This window comes from Diuraphis noxia, unplaced genomic scaffold, assembly GCF_037042655.1.
Source record: "Diuraphis noxia isolate RWA-SAM2 unplaced genomic scaffold, SU_Dnox_SAM2 contig0005, whole genome shotgun sequence".
Classification (NCBI taxonomy): domain Eukaryota; kingdom Metazoa; phylum Arthropoda; class Insecta; order Hemiptera; family Aphididae; genus Diuraphis; species Diuraphis noxia.
This window is the reverse complement of record NW_028301715.1, coordinates 38,708,113-38,721,914: the sequence shown is the minus strand read 5'-3', so window position 1 is coordinate 38,721,914 and position 13,802 is coordinate 38,708,113. Positions and strand designations below refer to the sequence as shown.

General features: G+C 29.1%; 1 protein-coding gene across 3 annotated transcripts in view; it reads right to left on the bottom strand.

The window, feature by feature from the left end:
• RhoGEF64C (Rho guanine nucleotide exchange factor at 64C) overlaps positions 1–13,802 on the bottom strand; it is a 99,567-nt gene that overhangs the window by 48,857 nt on the left and 36,908 nt on the right. For 2 of the 3 annotated variants that reach the window (XM_089229450.1, XM_089229449.1), the window contains one exon: positions 5,855–5,940. The exons of the other annotated variant lie outside the window; for it this stretch is intronic. The gene's annotated coding sequence lies outside the window, so the exon portion shown is untranslated. The remainder of the gene's footprint in view (positions 1–5,854; positions 5,941–13,802) is intronic. 3 annotated transcript variants of the gene reach the window in all.

Sequence of the window (13,802 nt, the reverse complement as noted above, 5' to 3'; positions counted from 1 at the left end):
GGAATTCAATGCTGCCCTCCCCCACCACACCCCTTCGCAACTCGAGCTGTCTAGATTTTACTTTTATTTTATTTGAACAGTTGTCCGCGTATATCACATGTATTATGCAAACACGTTTCCGTTATAATATTATCTACAGCTGCATTTATATATTATATTATTATTATATGCGTCGTCTATATCGATAATATTATTATATTGTGCTGTTCGGTAGAAAAATATACGTTGCGTTATTAATGATCCAAAAAGTTTCTCTCGGACGTAGCGATGTTATCGTGATATAATATCATAGCGTACCGAACAAAAACTTCTCGTGACTACATATCGCGCGTACTATTATTCATGTGCATATCTATAATATGACCAATAAGTATATGTTGCCCCACGAGCAGTGGGTAACAGTGAAAACTGTGTGCACGTATAATGTATACAGGGAGTTTGTCGAAGAGTCAGTCGGAAGAGAGGTGTTTTCGAAGCGAAGACTTCCGCCATGTGTGTGTGTGTGTGTATTTTAATAAAATATAAGTTTTGTTGGTTTACAATAAGTACACAAAAGCCAAAAGGTGTGTCGTTAAAGGTATAGTAAACTTATTACACGCGTAAAAAATATTATTTTCTGTTCGTGTGGGGGTCAACTATTCACTATTATTGTGTATTATATAGACATTGCAGTGTAGGTGTAATTATTGAATATTCGAATTTATTATTTTCCCACGTACGAATCATGAACACAATCTTGTAATTTTTTCCTCAGTTTTAAAATAACGCTGTACCTTTGACATGTTATATCTTAAAAATTATTTTTTTCTACCTACATGCAGATTAAGTTTAATTAGTAATTACTTCCTAATTTAAATTCGAAGGGAGAGTAAGTTTTTATCGAGGATTTCTATTTTATGTTTTTATGCTTATTAACAGTTGTTTTCAGGAAGACTGGATGATGGATAATGATTAATAATGTACGAGGCATAGGTACATGTAGCAGGATAAACATAAAATAATTAATTCTAAAGTCGGTATAATAATTAAATATATCTTTATATTTATTATTCCATTAAATAAATTGGCATCGTACTTTCCATCATCTATTTCAGAATTTGATGGAAAGTGGCATTATACAAATTGAGTAAAACTAGCACCCTCAATCATTGGTTTATAATCAGTATCCAGTAATGATCCTCTAATACATTTTCAAATCATATTATTTAAGTCATGTTTTTTTTTGTACCTAAATTTCGGAAAAATCATGTCCAATATAGGTATAACATAATATATAGATATTAAGCTATAGGTACAACGTTATCGCCTACCCACTTCTACATTTTTGGCAAATATAAAATATTATTAAGACACTCTCACTCGTGACTCTGTAGAAAACTCTGGTATTTTAAGAAAATCAAACGTGATTTGATTTGATAACAAATATATAAAAAAAAAGTAATCGTGTCAATAACACGATTTTATAATTTTATTATCGTTCTCAAAATCTATTTCTTTTATTTCGCGATGAATATTATGTTATAGCGAACGGCATTAAACCTTTTCAATAAGATTTTATAAATCATTTTCTTTTTTACGGATAATATTGTACATGATATTATTATAGCGGTGTGCTGCATGGTAGATAGGTAGATACAATATAAAATTACAGTAAAATGACAATGGTTATACCGATATAGGATTTGAAAAAAAAGCCAATTCCGACAACAGCAAATATTATAATAATAATATAATATAATATCATAATGTAGCGAAGAAACAGCGGAGACCGTCGAACAAATAATATTATAATGTGAACATAATGCCGAACGCATGTATTATTGTATCATACTGCTTTGTATATAATAATAATTTATTATAAATATATATATATGAGGTGATTTTGTCAGTTTTTATCGCAGCCTCGACAGTATGGTAGGTACTTATAATACGTTAACAATTGCCTTTGTACAATATTATATATACATATGTAAGACCTATCTGCCCACGTAAATATCTTACCACGTCTAATATTTTGGCGACGCGTAGCCAAGTGGAAAAATTTTTAATTCGTTTTCAGCCATGCTGCTGTGACACACGTCAATACGTCAAAATTATGTATTTTATGACTATTAGGTTATGAATGCGCACGCTTATTTAAGTTTTGTCTTAATTTTTAGTAATTACTAAATATCAAACAAATCGTTCATATTTTGCACTTAATAAAAATACAAAATAATATTAAATTTAAAAAAAAGCTTATAGGTTTTATTTTTAGTGTAATAAATCAGTTTTTACTTTTCCACAGTCAGTAATAACGTTTACAACATTAATAATATTATTCAATTAATTTTCCCTTTCAGCTATATATCAATATATCATAATATAATAAACAGGAATGCATCTAAACATTATTTTGAACGAACAGCCCACTTCCCGGAACCAGCTGGGACTCATCGCAGAAAAAAATCTCAATAACTCGTTGTTGAAGAAATAGTTTGCCATCACTGGTGATTGTACCCTGGACGAAAAATCGTTAGTACATGATTTGGTTGAGCTGATGCTGTGAAGCTCATACGCATAATGGCAAGGAAAAAAATGACGAAACCTGTCATTCATATTGGTGGGCGTAATACTAATCAGTACCCTTTTTTCGTGCAATTCATAATTTATTTTTGAAAAATTATAATAATTACGACTAAAAACTATTATGATTAACGGTGCTATTGTATGTGCTGCGGTCGTCATCGGTATTTTTAAACGCATCCGTTTTTCCCATAAAAGGGTGCCCTTCAATCATATTATATATTATTATTATACAGTTGCGTTCTAATTTTTTTTTTGTCCGCTCCTATTCTACTCGCTCGTTCGTAAACGGGTGCACAAGTCCTTCAAGTCGTACGCCAATTTCGTGCGTTCTATTGTTTAATTTATGGTTTCTTGCATACGCTTATAGTGATGGTCTAAACAATGTTATCGTCAAACATATAACCTATCTATGTATATAAATACCTACATGAGATATATGTATGCAGCTCACTATTTACCACGGCCCGAATGATATATATTTATCATTATATACATGTATGTATATAGGTATGGACACAGAACAAGAGTATTCTCCTTGACATCGGACACGAACAAATACGGATTTCAACATTTCGTCCGTAGGTAACTAATATTTATTTTTATTATATTTGGTCGGAAACATAATAAACGTGAAATTCGAACAACGGATCAACAATAATAATATAATGTCCGTTGTCAATCAATATGTTGTATTATTTATACACATTCACACTCTCGTATATTGTATATATTCATATAAAAGGTAGAAAAAGTTATTTTGTTGTGTTCTTATCTCATTATTTGATGCAGCAGCAGTATGAGGTTGCATAGGTAACATAGGATATAAAGAAAACTTCCTAATAGTTTAATCATGGTTATTAATCATCTCTTAAATTAAAATAGAGAATGTATTTAATAATAACTATTGGTGTAATTCAGTTTCATATAGCTATACAAGTATTATTTTTTGAAACCTCATCTACACGGCTACAGAAGTTTTAAATTTCAATTATTGCAACTCTTTATTATAATACAGGTACCAGCTGTGTGCTTTCAAATTATAAAATATATTTTTAAGTGTCTATTTTGAAATCAGTAGTTACGTTATATTATTATTTATCATTAATTAATAATTACATATTTTAGTATTGTGGATAAAATGTTTTGATTTACTATTTAAGATTGATTAATTATATTGAATACAATTATACATTATAACATTATAAAGTCTTTTAAAAGAAAATTGTCTGTATTGTACCTACCTAACATATTAGGTGGGTATAACTATATAAGAATGGATTTTATATTCAATTATTTTAAATTATTACAATATGTATTATATAATTTACTATATACATACATATAGGTAAACTGTACATACAATATAATATAGAGTAAGTGACCAATGCTTTTACACTTTCGTAAATATTATATTATATACACGCAACACGCCTATGAACAGACAATGAAAAATCTTTAGCTTAGGACAACGTAAAACTCTTGATAATGGACATTCTTTTTGGGTTGGTTGATGTTCACCATAATACCGCGGAGATTTCACTATACCTATACTAAAATGTACATATACATAATATTGTGATCACGAAATCGTAATAGAAATATTCGTGACCACTATTTACCGTAGTTTATATATATATATATAAATATTATATACGCCTACACTGTGCCCAGTTTATTTTTTATGTATACCATTAAAGTAAATCTAGTTTCAACAATGCGATGTCATTTTATAATAATGTTCGAGGTTTTTTTTCTCTTTTTTAACTTTATCTTATATCCAACGGTTTTAAGGTTTTTTGTCTTGCGAGCACTGTCGGACGACACAACGGTATTTTCTAGATTTTCACTAATTAAGTATGTATATCAGCATAATACAGGTTATAGTCCGCCTCGATAATTTTTTATATTTTAACTATTTTAAGTCTATGTAGTCATAGTCAATGCACTATTTATTGTTTTTTCAATCAGACCCACGCACCGGAACACGGCTTATTTTCATTCGACGAAGCCAAATTTGTATTGTCAACTTAAATATATGATTGAACGAAATAACCCACTATCAAACTTAAAAAAAGTTAAGAACATTATCTTTGTTTGAACGACGTTTACATATTTGCCTAAGATATTTCAAATTTTCTGCGATATAATATTATGGCAAATGATTTTAAAATGGAATATTTTGCATGGGTTCCTACGCCACATAATTTGCATTGAATTAAAATATGTATATATCATAAAAAAGCCAACGTACAAAAACAGATAGTGCACTTAACTCTAAGTTTGATGATAGGACAATCGACTATATTACTGTAGCTATAACAACAGAAGGTCGGTTTTGCTGAACGTGAATTCGCCATGTCGGGCTCGGTTCGGAGAGAGAAAACAATAATAATGCACAGACATCCTCTCAACACCCGCGAAGAAGCTGCAGTACACGTAAGTACACTTGAGCTTGCAAAATTGCTTAATTGTACTCGACTAAACTTAATTTATCAGCTGTTTGTTTAACGTAGACAAATCGCTGGTGAAACGATCGAATAATGTCATTCTCCCATCAAAATATTATAAGCGCATGAACTGCATGTCATCGTATATGCAATCAAGACGGATAAAATGTCGTTGGTACCTACCTACCTATATAATAATATAATCTACAACCTTCATCGGACGATGATTTCACTATTCTTCGAAAATTTTACGTGCGGTGGACTATAATAATACGTATACATCCTGGAGACAATATTTTAGCGAGGTAAATTAATTACAAAAAAATCCTAGCTTAGGAAAAATTGGAGAAATTTAGAAAATAACGAAGATCACATTTTTTCCATCCCGATTAGCAATTTTTTTTTCTAGTTTTAATTATCATTTCAAACCGGTCGTCGGCACACAGAGACGTCACGTCAAAATCTAGTTCAAACCATTACCTATTATTTATATAGAAAAAGAATGTAATAAAAAAAATGTAGTTGAATCCCATTATTAACTTGAGGTCAGTTTTAATAGCAAATAGTAACATTTTGTCACTGTATGAGTTTTTTTTACGATGATATTATATACACATTGACATTGCTATAAACAATAATAATGTGTTTGTATTTCGTTGATAATCAAATAAAAAACCAGACTATATAGATAAAGCGAAAAACCCGAAGTATAATAATAATGTTGATTTGCTTTGTTTAACAGTTATAAAAGTTTGTATTTATAACGTCACATAATACGATATATTATACATAGTGATTATTTAAATATAATATACTGGTGCAATAAAATATTGACTGACCTCTAAAATACAATTGTAACCATTTGAAACTAGATAGTTTGGAACTGGATACGTAAATACGCATAAGAGAAATTAGTCTTCATCACCTGAAACAAAGAAAGAAATACTTAATAATATAATGTTACTGCATCAACCGTTATAATATAAATCGGTCTTATAAACTTATCCGTAAACGTTTTATCTGTTCCTATAATAATTTATGAACAACAATATAATGGTTAAAACGATTTTATTAACTGTATAATATATACATATAATATCATATTTTGTCTATCAAACTCAATAATACAACTCAGTTATTCTAACCACAGGTATAAGCTTTTATGGAAGATGGGTACTTAAAAAAAATTTTTACGACAGTTATAATATCAATGCGTCCTTTTATATAAATTGTATTTTATAGATTTCAGTCGTAATCGAATACAACGTTTCATGTTTCAAACAGGCTCATTTTTACGAAATATCACCCTATTCCAGTAAATGTGTTCCAATTTGTAAATAATTCGTGGTATCAAAACACCGTCCAAAATATTAAACGAACACCGCATTTGATTATTGCACAATACCTCGCGGATAGCTGTACACTCTGATTGACATTCCACGTTTTTAAATTCATTTGCAGTATAATGCGCTCGTACTTTGAAGTAATATTATGTTTATCGAGGAATAATCATTTAAATTAAGTGTCACCGTAATGCTATTCCTGGAGCGTCCTTGAATATTAAATCGTGGCCGATGATGGTCGTTCGCCATAATGTTCTGACGGAATGTAAAGCTCTTTCTTTTTCTGTCGCAAGCGTGCGTTACCAGCTATATATATATATATATTATATATATATATATATAGAACACAACTCACGAGTACACGTACATTAATACATACGATATGTACGCATCGGTATAAAAACAAATTAACAACACACTCTTGTACGAGGGGTATCGCGTATAATACGTATTTTAATGTAAGCGATTTGTCTAAACGTTAATGTACCTACAGGGCGATACACACAGAACACGTTTACCCGAATTTCAATTTATATTCATATTTTATTAAAATGCAAAAATTCATTGGCGAATCTCCCTATAGATAGGTACCCGCCTGTTATACCGGCTATCCACTTATCATACTGTATATAATTATCGTCACGGTCAAGAGGGAAACGTTAATTAATGCAAAATACATATGTACAAAATCACGTCTTATCGACGAGTTGCGTAGGTCTGAGGGGAGTCGTCGCTAATACGAGTGCAAAACCGGCTGAAGGTATAAGCGAGATTATATAGATAAAACAATGACCTATACATATATTTTAGATTATTTTAAGGGCGGAAAAATTTGATTTTGCATAGAGCACTATTTTTGAGCAGGCTTTAGACGAGTGTAATATACTAATTATTGCAGAATTATTGTATATTGTAATATGTAAATAAATGTGTTGCATACGTTAATTATTGAAGTATTTCAGTATTGTCCGTGATTCAGTTTTTAAAAATAAAGATAGATGAAATGTGTGTAGTACAAAATTGCTTCGTGTGTTCTATGGTTTGGTTACCTAACCGATTTGAAGTGACTAAGATAATTTAAACAAACATCAGGGCAATTTTTTAGGTACATGCGGCATATAGATACTGTTATTTGCAATAGACGTTTCGTGAATATCGGACCATCCACACGTGTTGAACACACCGTAATGAGCGTTTTAAAATCGTAAATTATTTTAATAACTTGTATCATTTACGATAAAAGCAATAGTAATATTCTTACACTAACATTTTATCACTATCTGTTCAATTCAATTATTAAATATCAAAAATAACAGAGTAAAAACGATTTTTCAAAATTTGATACGTTATAATATCTATGCGTTAATAAGAGACGACATTGTTCAACATCTCGTTGAATCCACTATGAATATACATTACTCATTAATTTGGCCGATTTTATGTAATGGGAACCGAGTGTTCATAAACTGTTTTCACAAATTAGTAATAACGTTACAAGTATATAACATGTTTTAAGATGAACACTCATTCCAAAAGTAATTTATTTAATTGAAAATGTTATTATTGTGTAAAATACGAATTTCTATTCAATATAAGCGATTAAAAATTATTCTGAAAAAATATGTAAAATTATGTAAAACGAAATTAAAATCGTTTAAACAGAATCTCTACAGAGTTAATCATTAATTATTCACACGAGAAAGGTTTTCACGCTAGTTCATCAGCTAGTTCAGAAGGCAAAACGATAGATATTCAGAAGGTAATGTATTATAAATTGGTACCCAATTAATTATACGACATCGTAAGTTATTAATATAGTTATGACAAAATTGACTTATCGTTCGAGCGTTGCGGGAGAAATGCTTATTACACGTTTCGAATATTTAAAATTTTTTTTTTATTACAATATATATTATTATCTATACCTATACCTATGAATATGATTCAGTGTATATGCATTGCTTAATTTTCATAAATTCTATTATAAGATTATCCAGACGGTTTTATACGTCATCATATTATTATTATTGTGTCCGACGAACGCGATGTTTTGCAGTCCACGGCGCTGCGCATCGCGTGGATTTGTATAATAATATTGTGTAGGTACATAATTTGATCGAATCGCATTTTAATTTAAACTATTATAATAACATATAATATTCATAGTATATTAAATAATACTATATTTTATTATTGTTATAGCCGTATATGGTTAACAACGCCGCCGTATACCATATGGCCTGCAACGTGCGTGTCCTAAACCGTTCAACTGTGTAAAACGCGAAAATATAACAAAATATTATGCCGCCATAGATGTGTGCCTGCAATGAATTTGAATCGAAAGGTCCGCATTTTAGATTTTAGCGCGCATACGAAACGAAAAATTAACGCGTTGAGTTATGTATTTGCAATGTGTAATTTTTTTGGGGGGTCAATATATTTCAGTAATCACCGGAGCATTAAAAATTAATTTTAAAGTTTTTCTTTTTTTGTGGTTGTTATTTATAGATATTTTTAATTTTTTAGTTTTGTTTTCGATTTATGCGTTATAATTTTTTTGTTTTCTAATTATTTATTATTAACTACCTTTTATGCGTTTAATAATAGCTAGTATTATTATTAATTAGTTATTATTATAATATGTTAGATAAATACCATATGTTTTTGGCAAAAACTAGTCCTACCTACCTATATAGCTAGGGTGCCAGTTAAAATCGCGAAAGTAAAAATCGCGAAAATAAAAATCGTGAAATGTTATATAATAACATCGTGAAATAGCGAAAAGTAAGAAATTATTTTCGTTAGTGGGTATACCTTTTTAATATAATAAGTAATAATAACACTAGATAATAAATAGAGGGGATACACTTAAAGAATTAGTCAATGACTACGAAAATAGGAATAGGCTTGAATACCTAAGACTTAAGAGGTGTTGCCTATAATTTATCATATTAAATTTAAATTTAATTGTGTATAGTATTTTGATTTTTATGGTATTTTTATGTTTATTATTACTTATTATATTATAAAGATTAAAGGTATACGAATGAAAATTATTTTTTTACTTTTCGCTATAAATGTTTTCGCTGTTAAAACAATTCGCGATTTTTATTTTCGCCGTTACAACAATTTATTTGTTATTGAATTCAAATTTAAGTCATAACACAAACACATCCATTACAGTTGCATAATCAATGACTGTAGGTCACTCGAAACCTTCGATATTAAATAGATTTCTCAATTTTTCTTTCTTATAATTTTGTATTATTTATATATTTTTACTATGAGTACAAACATCAATACCTGCTTTATAATATATGAAATGTAAAAATATAATTTCATACCCATAAATCGTAATTTATGTTTTTAGAGATCATCTCCAATTTCAAATGTATTGGAATGTATTGGTTTTTCAATGATGTTTATTTCTTTTTCTTTTTTATTCTGTAAACACTTTTTCTCCCTCTAAACTTGTTCAAAAATATCAAGTGTAGCATATTTTCTGAAAGGTAATGTTCTTAAGTTACAGGTACTTTAGAGAGGTCATTTTCGATTTTCGAAACGTTATCTACTCGAAATAAAAACAGTTAAAGGAGAAAACACGTACGATTGCACGATTTTATGATATTAAATAATTACGGATGACGTTTTTTTTTTTTTTTTTTTTTTGAAATCATAACAATATAATTAATACAGTATAACATATCCTAGACTGATAAACCATCTCCACTCAGAATAGTTTTTCGTATACAATGATATTACATCATTTAATTTAAATTTAATACCATCCATTACAGTAACCCACTTGTAACCTACTGTACTGCAGAGCGACATCCACTTACTTACCCACTTTTTTTATTTCTCGTTCGAATACACACCGCAGCAGCTTAACGTATTATGTCAGACGATGTATAGTGTTTAGAATACTAGAGAAACTTTCACGTTTTTATTTCGTTTCGTTAATATATTATAATTATATACAATATATGGCAGAATAGGATTAAAACAATTGAACTGTTTATAAAATAGAATACGAAAATCATGCGCCAGCAAAGTTTCTTCCACAATAATTATTGGCATAGAAATAACGATGTTATATGGCTGTACTTGGTATAACGTACCTATATTATAATTATATTGTACAATATTTTGAATAAAACCATATCGTTCGTGCGTTACTAAGATCGCCAATTCGTAACACAATATAATAATATGTTTTATAACCTATAAGGTTATTTGTTTTCGGCTGTTACACACTCGCACACACACGTATACACATGTATTAGTTCTTGTAATGACGGGAATTAATTTTTTTTTTTTAAATACTTTTTATAAATATGTTTGACATTTAAGGTATATTTTTTTTTTATGGTCAACATAAATAATGAACACGTTTTATATGCGAAACAAAACGAATACGTTACGTATTAAAATTTAATAACAAGTTATTTTTTTCATGAAATAGACAAAAACCTTACATAAACCTTAGTATAACATTTATATTTTATTTTTACATGGTATAAATTTTATACGATGGGTATAACTATAAATATTTTTTGAGAAAAATAACCTAGTCACGAGCCACGACAAATGACAATAAAAAAATAAACAACAGTTACCTATATTTTATCAACGGAAGAGTGACATGTTAGCAACAATACTCAATTTAATAGAAATAACTTCAAATACGATTTTTTTTTCTTTCTATTATGGTTATTTAAACAGTTACATCTATCGAAAACGAGTATTTTTTGTATAGTTTTTTTAGTTACAAAAAAAAAAAATAGATTAAATTATTTCCCAAACTATAATTGTGTTACCTAAATATTTTAGCTCGTTAATCGTATAATAGAACATATTTACATTATTATAATATCACGTTAAAATCACAGTTTGTTTAAATTCTGTTAGTATACGTGATAGATATACTTATAGTTCACATACAATGTGGCGTAAAACGGCTTGAAGACAATTTATTTTACAGTATGTGAAATATTTGTGTATATTATATAGGAACTATACTTACCGAAGATAATATTGTTCTGAAATATTTAGCAATTATATGTAAAGTGTTTAGTTGTAATTTATGCTAATTATATGGCGAAATGTACAAACAATGTAACCGACGTCTCAATTAAACTATATAGTGCTTTATCATAAAATAGTAACGAACATTTTCAAAATGTACAATATGTTAATAATAGTTCAGAAATTAATCATATAAGTAGGCCATTTATATCGGATATGGTTTGTTTTATCAAATTGTTTTTAAATAAAGGTCATACAATTACGCCTCTGTGTATATATATTATATAACTATATATATAGAAATTATACGATGTAATTTGATGAGATTTAGCGTAATACACGTGAATAGTAGATTTTTATATAAAATGTAATGACTAAGTTTTGGAGTATTTAATACATCACGATTTTGTGTATTTTTCATATACGAGAACCTACAAAATATGTATAAATCGACGTGTTTCATTTAATGTGTTTATCGATGTTTATGTATTATAATTTAATAGGTCATGTACATGCAATGAATGAATGAATATAAGCAGTCACCTACTAGGCTACTTAAGTCGATGATGAGGCATTCTGTTCGGACAATATTAAATTATTATAAATTATATAATACTATAATTGTTGTTAGAATCGTATAATTTGTGATGTTTGATTCGCGTAAAGAAATTAGCCGATTAGAAATGTGTGAAATGTATAGTTTATGTGGAGTTTTAGAAATCAATTTCGACAGCTATTTTGTTTTACACGTCGCTATAGTGGCTCGTGCCAAAACGTAAATATTCGATCTCGTACACTGCATTCATCCACGATAACGATATTAATATGTCAACGCATATAAATCGATCTCGTGTAAACGGATCACACCGATGATTTTCGGTGATGGCCGATGTGAGAAGAGAGCAAATAAATATATTTCTTTGGACATATCACATTCAACGTGAAAAATGACTTTGATCGCATCACGCATAATAATAATTCATTATAACAACAAAAAGGTGCAAAGGTTTCCGACGTTGCAGCAACAGCAGCAAAAGTATACCATAGGTATAATATGCGCTGACGATGTGATATCCAACGTGTATATACCTATGTATATATATATTTAATAAGAGTAAATAGGTGTGAGCCAAACGAAGAGAAAGTCAAACAATCGACGTTGTATTGTATACATCACGGACGTGAATAAAGTAAACTGAAATAAGTGCTTCCTATATTGCAGCTAATTTCATATAGTCGTGAGTATGATATTATCATATCATATATTTACCATATCATCATGTCTGATGTCTAAATATATATCAGAAGGGGGGAAGGGTCAAAATGGTCGATCTTTGAGAAATTCAACTATTATTATTAAACTTTTAGTAGATTTACCTACAGTTACATATACATATTATATTTCGAATTAACTTGTTTATGTGTGAAATGGCATTTTCTCACATCAAAGTAATAAATGCTGAAATGGATCTACACGCTATAGGTACTAAGTACTTATATCAATCAGAGCAGCGTCTTCGTTAGGCATTTGGCTACTATAGTCTTCAGTTAATCAATAACTGACCAACAATATTCATTGTCACACTTCTATACGTCAATAGACCGTAATAATGCTAAATTATTTGGAAATTGAATTTGAAACACTTGTTTTTAGATATAATTTTACACATTAAATAAGTATATTAAAGGTATCTATAGCTTTTATTTTATCTTTTATTAATTATATTAGTGATAAATGCTGAAAAATTAAAAAATTAAATTAAAATTTACATCGAGGTAATTCGACTGTCAAAGGCAAAATATATTCTCAGTATATCTCGATCAAAAAAAGTTTTGCCATCCCTGATATCGTATATCGTACATTATTTGCTGACTAAAGATGAACATGCAGCGTTATGTTATACGGAGGTGTAGGGATTTGAATTTTGATCGCATTTTTATCTCGACACGGGTGAAAATAAATACGAGCATTTGCTTTATAAAATCTTTACAAAATATGTATTATGCGTACTGAAACTCACACTTTAATATAATATATATTTTATTTTATCTACGTATAAACCGTTTATAGTGACACACTGACACGTAATTGTATAACAATCTTCACCGTTGAATTATTATTATTATTATTATTATTATTACTACTATCTTCAGGACACGCGCACGCGTATAGGTTGCAAATAGTTGTTTTAGGAATCTCAAGACCCCGGGGGCCAGTCATTCGTTCGAGAGATCTGTCACAAACTGCACGAGAAATACATTTTTTTTTATTCATCAATTATTTTTAACGATTATTGAATTGAATATTTTATTATCATAATTTTTTTTCTGCGATAAAATTTAAATAAAACTATTTATCATAGTATGCCTTATACGAAATCATTAAGTTTTTAATATCTACCTAACTACCTATCAT